Raw genomic sequence first — 7,492 nt, forward strand, 5'->3', positions numbered from 1 at the left:
TCTTCTGATGGTCCACTGAGTTTGTTTTAAAATTATGAGAAACCACGGAGTCAGCAACTTACAGTGTTATTTGCATGTGGATTTGCTAAGCATGTAATACTGTATTGAGAAATGACTTTGGCGACTGATAAAGCCGAAACTCAGACCTTAGAGATGGAGTCCTGGGTCTTTTCTAAACACATTTAAAAATTCAGAAGAGGAAAACCATTCACATATATTGTAAACTATACTCATACTCCATGTGGACTACTATACATGAAGGACAGTCCTCTTTATGAAGCCAAGTCACAAGACACCTGGACAAGGGGCAGCTATTCCAGTGGGTAGGTGGGGGTGGGGGACCAGACCTACTAGGACAAAGGACAATGCCGAGCCTGATTTGGACTTCCCCAGGAAGGACTCTGCACTCAGCTGCTTTGGAGCCTCCTCCGAATTCCACCAACCCTTCCTTATCACTTCCTGCCTTGTTTTGTTTTTTCTTTTATTCACTCTTTGACAGCCTAGAAGTTTCCTAGGCTTAGGCAAATACATCATATCCCATGTATTAAAATGCACCCCTAGCCAATATTTAATAACTTCATCTTGCCGTAATTTTAAAAAAGGATTTTGATAATCTTCAGTTTTTATAAGAACAAATTATTTTGTTCATGTATTTTAGACGTTATTTCTAAATACTTATGTAACAGTTGTGTTGCAGTTGACTGTATTTTGCAGATGTTTCACTAAATATTAAAATCTTCGATTTTTCCAGTTTCCCTTCCTTATTTTGGGGCCATTTTATTATCCCCCCATCGCCCTATCGCACACGTTTTATAAGGCCCTTGAAAAGTTCACAGGCCATAGGGGATATGACAGCCCTGCAGGAATCCTGCTCCTCTCAAGTCGGGAATTCTACTTGATGAACGAAGAAATGAAGAAATGAATGAATGAATGAAGCCTTTTTGCCAAGTCTCTCCAAGGTCAGCTCTCCTCTGGAATCTCAGCCCTGCTTGGAGGTAGAGTAGGGAGGCCCCTCCCCCCAACACCAAAACAGCGGCTTCAGTGGGTGTCCTGAGCCCGGCCGACTCCGGCACCGTCAAGCTTGGGAGCCAGGGTCCGGAGAGTGGCCAAATCGCTGACCAGAGCCCGAGCCCCAGCAAAGGCTAGGCGCATGGGCGGAGCTGCACCCCTCCCCTTGTGTCCCTTCCCCCACTGCAGGTGAGTCGCGGAGCTGCGGCTCGCACCCCACCCCACCCCCTGCAGCCCCGGGGGTGACGTCAGGCCTCTGGACCGCGCTCTGCCCCGCCCCTGCAGGCAGAGCCGGGGGCCCGCGTCTCCGCGGTGGAAGCCGGTCCTGCTGCGGGACATGCCGGCTGCGACAAGCAGAAGCAGCGACCAAGCACTCGAATGTGCTGAATCAGCGGCCCAGCGCTAGGGCTAGGCGAGTTCACTCCGAGCTGGCGACTCCTGCTACGGCACACCTGCCCCATGGTCCGCACAGTTCGGGCCAGCGGAGCGAGCTAGCCACAGTAGAGTCCACACCCGCTGCCTCGCGGGATCGCACAGCGCCCAGCTAGCCTCAGCTGTCCATCTCTGCCCGAGCCAGCCAATCGCCCGCCACTGCCCCGGCCGCACCTCCCGGAATCCATGATGGGCGTGAGGACCAACCTATGAGATGGGGGTCTCCATGGCCTGGGCTGGGAGTGGGAGCCAATGAGCATCTTTCCAGGTGGGTGGAGGGAGCGGACTCGGGAAGGTAGCTTCGTTCGGGTTGCTAACGTCTTCCCTTGGAGATGGGCGCGCAAACGGACCAGTGGGTCTGGGGGCGGCGGTGATGGGCGTGGAGCTGGCCCAATGAGGGTGGGAGTGGGTGGAGCAGCCCCAAGCGGCAGTGCTAAAGGAGCCCGGCGGAGGCAGCGGTGGGTTTGGGACTGAAGCGCCGGATCTGTGGTCGCGGCTGGGGACGTGCGCTGGCGCCACCATCTTCGGCTGAAGGTGAGACGTGCGGCTGCCGGGGTCCCAGTGCTGCGGCCCGCGTAGGGGGACGGTTTATTAGAGGAGGGACAAAGCCCGGACTAGGGGGACTGGGCAACTCTGAGGAGCAGGAACGGAGCTGAAGCGGGAGCTGTGGAAGTCAGAGGGGATTCTGGGCGGGAGGGTTTGTGCTGCAGAGACCTTAGGCTAATGCGAGCAGGGTCCTGGGCGAGGGTAAATGGAACCCCAGTGTGTGGAGATGGAGTACCCCTGAAGAGGTAGGGAATGAGGTCCTTGAGAATGAGACCCCTGTAGGGATCCAGGCCTGGGTGTGCAGGATAGCGACCCCTTGGGGGCTGGGGATGGAGATCTAGGGAGGGAGATGTGGAGACCAGGTTCTCTTGTGTGGGATACCTGGGGTCGCGGGGTTTGGGGCCAGTGCCCTGGTGGTGGTCTTGGGGTGCTCCGCCAGCCTGTCTGCCTCCCAGGATGGGAGGGGATTTTGGGTGGGCTGGAAAGCGTCATCCCAGTGTGTGTGTGTGTGGGAGCTGGACAGGAAGGGCCCCCGGGTAAGTTAGGCCGGGCCGGGCCGGGTCCCCCAGGCCAGGTAGAGGGGTCTGCGGAGGGCTTGGGGGCGGGCGGCGCGCGCCGGACCTGTGGGGAGGAGGGACGCGAGGGCAGCGCCTCTCCGCGGCCAGGGGAGCGCGCGGCGGGCGCGGGGCTCCGGAGCCTGTCGAGGGCGCGGGGAGGGTCGGACTTTGCTGGCGCTGGACAAGGAAGGCGGGAGGGGGGCGTTGTACAGCGCGCCCTGTGGACCGCCAGGGCCGGGGTGGACGCCTGGCGAGGCCCGGGCGGTTTAGGGGAGCGAGGCGGGAAATGTGGCGGGGGCGCGCTGCTGCAGGGCGGCCGGGGGGAGGGTCAGCTCTCGCCTCGGGATCCCTTTATTGTGTAAGAGAGCTGGGAATGGCTCGCCGCAGTCTTCCTAGCTTTCTGCAGTCGAGGTCACACCCTGATCCCATAAAATCAGTCTGGAATTGGGTCAGAGGGAAGTTGAAGCCGCAGAGTCCTGGCATTTGCGGGGGCTTTGTGGGCCTGTGGTGGGCGGATGCAGCCCGGGGACGCGGGACGCCCCCGACCGGGCCTGCCTGGGAACTAGGGCCTTAGGAAAGAGGTTGGCGACTCCGCGGGTCTGACCTGGGCTGGTGAGGTTTGAGTAACGTGGCCTGTGTCTACGACCGTTATCTCTGTTTCTTAGGGCCTCTGCAGCTCCCTTCAAGATCACTGCGGTGGATGGAAGGGGGTGGGGTGGGGTGGGGGGAAGCAGGCGGGGTAGATCCAGACTGCAGATGAAACAAAGACTGCTGTTTTCACTGAATAATATAATACCAAATAAAATACTTTGGCTTTGCTGAGATTTTGTTTTTTAGCATTGAAACTGAGGATTCTTTGAGTGAGGTTTAATTATTCTTGATAGTATCTCACTCTGGAAAACTTTATAATCTATTTATTGTTTAATCTCCTTCATAAGTCTGCCTTTATTAATTATTCTCTTAGTGCTATGCTTCTGATATTCAAGTATGCCCTATCTGTCTCGGGTTCTGGAAAAGTGGCCATTTTATGCATCTCCTTACTTCTGCATCTTAAATTCAGTTCTTCTCCGTCCTTATCTGGAGAAAGCATATGGTGTAATTGTGTGATATAGCACGAGCTTTGGCAGCAGAGGGATGTGACCCTGGAGAGCCTGGCTTTTTATTTGGGTTCCTTAGGGAAATCATTACAATGAAGACAGCTGGGATGGAAGGTGAGATGGAGGAAATTTTGAAGGGCATGTTGCAGCGTAGAAGACTATATATATGCTTCAACTATTTATGTACTTTGTTTAATTTGAGGAATTAAAATTCCTGATGTTGGATCCAAGTTTTAGGAATATTTAATATAGTATAAAGGTATTGATTGGGAAATGGGGCAAGCCATAAATAGCAATAGTGGCCTTTTGTATTTGGTTTGTGTTTGTGATCATTTGGTTAAGCACAATTTTGATAAGTTATCAGACTGACCCAGCCTATAGTGGGCCAGTAAGTGACCTCAATGGCAGCATTACACAAACTGGTTCTATTTTATCTGTTATAGAGTGATGCTCTGTCATGCATAATTTATCCATCATTTTTGTTTGCCTTTCAGTATGGGCGCAAGCTGTTCTTAAAATTGAGTCATTTTCCTCCATCCATATCTACATAGGTGCTAGGAAGCAGTGGAGAAGTTTGTTGGGTGGCATTTCTTTGGAAAAGAAAAATGACCTTGGTGGAGGGGCCCCAGGGTATATGTCAAACCACTGTAAGGGACAGAAACTTTGGCTCTGTAGGGGGCTAATTCATACACAGATAAATGATTTAATTATAATTGTTATTTCAGATGATACCAGTAATCTCAGATTATGTCTGCTACAAAGAGGTTGCTGTTTGTTCCTTTTATTCCTAAGTACAGGCATTTTTCTACAAAATATAAAGCCTTTGCCAGATTGTGTTCACAATCTTTAAGCCATAATTGATAGGGTTTTTATTTAGTGGAGAAGTAGTATATCGTGTTCTACATGCCCTTCCAAATTTCCTCTGTTTTCACCTTCCGTCTTTGTAGCATGTACTCTGGAGCTGGACTCTGAGTTTAACCCATCTCTGGTACTTGTTAGCTATATGACTTGGACCAGTTATTGACTTTCTCTATACCTCAGATTCTTTATCTATAAAATGAAGACATTAACAGTACCTACCTCATAGCACTGTTGTGAGAATTTAGAGTTGGTATATGGAAACTGCTTAGAATAGTGCCTGGCCATGATAAGTGATGTGTAACAGTGGTATTAGCTATTTTAAAAATTGTAGTATTGTTCTTTCAGCAAGGCAAAGCATTTGAGAGTGGTGCACTGTTAAACATCAGTATTATTCAGATTGGGTACCAGATGTACAACGCAGTAAAAAAAAAAATACAACATATTTGACAATCACAAGTAAAGAGTTAAACTGAACAAAACGTCTTCATTGGCCTCGTGGACTCTATCAATCTAATAAACAACAATATGAGCACCTATTACCTGTGAAGCCCTATGGTGCAAGGCAAGGTAGGGCAAGAAGAATGTCAGCTGTACACTACAAAATGTTAGGAGAAGGAGAAGGATTAAATAGCCTGAGTGACCTGAAAAGAACTTCTGAAAGGGTAGCATTTGGGTCAGGAGTTAAGGAATAGTTGGTTTTTGGTTGTGGAGAAGTTGAGGTTCATGTGAGGGTAGGGAGCATACGTGTAAATATTGACCAGTAGGTACAGATCCTCCGTACATACCGGGGACAAGGCTAAGCGCTTGAGATATGACAAGGAACAGGTAGCTATCTTCACACTGTTTAGTTGTGGAAGAATCTGAAAAAGTGAAAGTAATTTGTAAGCCTCCTACCCAGTAAAGACCCAGTGAATTACATTCATTCCTTTTTTTTTTAATAAAACACATGTGTATATGTAATTTTCCCCCACAAAATTGAGAGTGTGCTTTGAGTACACTTTTGTGATTTACTGTTTTTTAAAAATATATTAAATTATAAGCATTTCCCCACCTAGAAAATGTACTGATAAATTTAAAATGTCCTGATTTGATAAAATAATTTTAAAATATATAATCAACTTTTGCTGATCCTAGAAATAAGTAATTTTTATTTATGGTCTGTCACTAAACTTAAGCATGACTAAAGTAAAATTAAAGAATATGCATGTGCCTGCTGACAGCAAGCATTTCCTATGTGCTGTGTAGGATATGCAGTTTGTACTTAAGAAGAAGGGTAACTTACCAGCTTTTGTTACAGTTGGATATTTTTCCTTTTAATAGACCCTGTCCTTCCGAAAGGCAGCATGGGTATCCAATTATTTGGCCTTAAATTTCACCTAGGATGTTTTCTACCTCTGAGCCGCTCTTCCTTTCTTCTTACCAGTGTGCAGTTTTTAAGTTGGGAAGAGAAGATTAGTTAATAGTGTGATTAGACCTGTTCTGGTAATTTGCTTTTGAAACTGTTCTTCAGAATGTAGCATGCCCATGAATGTTTTCTGTATTGCCCTCTCCCAGGAGGATACCGGAGAAGATAAATGCAAGTTTTGTTTTATTTGTAGATGTCAAGTAACATTAGTCACATGTTTTGTGATTTTTGTTTTATCCAATTCTATAACCTTTAGAACATCCACATATTTTTAAAATCGTGTTATGAATTAGTCTAGATCATTGGTTTCCAACCACTTTTCCTACCCCAGCATACCTACTAGTGACAGTGGCTCACCATGGCAACCACAGAACTATGGAGGAGGGGTTGTCAAGTGTGGCCCCAGACCAGCACCACCAGCAGCATCTGGGAACTTATTAGAAATGCAAATTCTCGGGCTCTACCCCAGACCTAGTGCATCAGGAACTGGGGAGGGACCCAGCAATCCGTATTTTCATAAACCTTCCAAGTACTGGTGATGCATATGGGAATTTGAGAACTGCTACTCTAGAGCATGAGTGTTTGGAATGCATTACATTGTAACAAATGATTTCTGAAGCATCTTAGCTATTTAATTCTGGGAAATTATTGTTAGGGGTTAAAGGGCTGGGGTCTGTACTTTATTAATCTTTTAGCACATAGAAACTCTTAAAAAAAGTTACAGGTGTTCTCCTTAGAACACATATACACACACTAAATACATAACATTTTTATACCATTTCAGGGATTTCATGGAGCTTAAAATTTACCTTTGGACTCAAGGTTCAAGGTTAAGAATCTCTTAAGAAGTTTGGACTACTTTATGATTTCTCTTACAGTCTACAGTTGATGACTTACATCTATCCTCTTGCCTGCAAAGAAACCCCAGGATTTTTGGCTGGGTGGAGTGGGATAGAAGGAGGTGAGAAGTTGGGGGGATTTGATAGCCTAGAGTAGGTACTCAGTTGGTTTCTTGTATTTATTTGAATAAAATCATGGAAACCGTGCCTATGAAATTTATAATAACTTGGAATTTATAGCAATAGTAAAAAGGTGTAAGATAGTATTGAATTCCAAAAAGACATTGTCAGGCAGAAATGGTGCATCACATCAGAAAGGTGAATGATGAATGCAAAATCCTGTCAGTTGCACAAGTTGAGGAAGAGACATAGCTTAGCGGTAGTGTGTATGCAGCTTTCTCTAGTAGCCCCTTATGAACCAGCAGTAAATGAGTGCTAACTAAACCAGTGAGGTCTTGAGATCCGTTAAAATTGTGAAAGTCACAGAATCAGTACTTTCCTCAATGTGGTTAAGGGTTCCTTGTTAATTGTTTCTTTTTTTGTTTGTTTGTTTTTTCCTGCACTGGTCAGACTGTATTTGGACTTTTATGTTTGCTTCTGGGCCATTACTTTATTTTTATTTTTTTTGAGACAGAGTCTCAAGCTGTCACCTTGGGTAGAGTGCTGTGACATCACAGCTCACAGCAACCTCCAACTCTTGGGCTTAAGCAATTCTCTTGCCTCAGCCTTCCAAGTAGCTGGGACTAC

The 7,492-nt window shown here is 46.9% G+C and overlaps 1 protein-coding gene across 2 annotated transcripts in view; it reads left to right on the top strand.

The window, feature by feature from the left end:
• Nucleotides 1-1,866: 1,866 nt before the first annotated feature.
• Nucleotides 1,867-7,492, top strand: part of MYH10 (myosin heavy chain 10) — a 164,844-nt gene continuing 159,218 nt past the window's right edge. For both annotated transcript variants that reach the window (XM_023513988.1, XM_003791102.2), the window contains exon 1: nt 1,867-1,974. The gene's annotated coding sequence lies outside the window, so the exon portion shown is untranslated. The remainder of the gene's footprint in view (nt 1,975-7,492) is intronic.

This window comes from Otolemur garnettii, unplaced genomic scaffold (assembly GCF_000181295.1).
Source record: "Otolemur garnettii isolate 467f Iridium unplaced genomic scaffold, OtoGar3 scaffold00046, whole genome shotgun sequence".
In the NCBI taxonomy this organism is placed as follows: domain Eukaryota; kingdom Metazoa; phylum Chordata; class Mammalia; order Primates; family Galagidae; genus Otolemur; species Otolemur garnettii.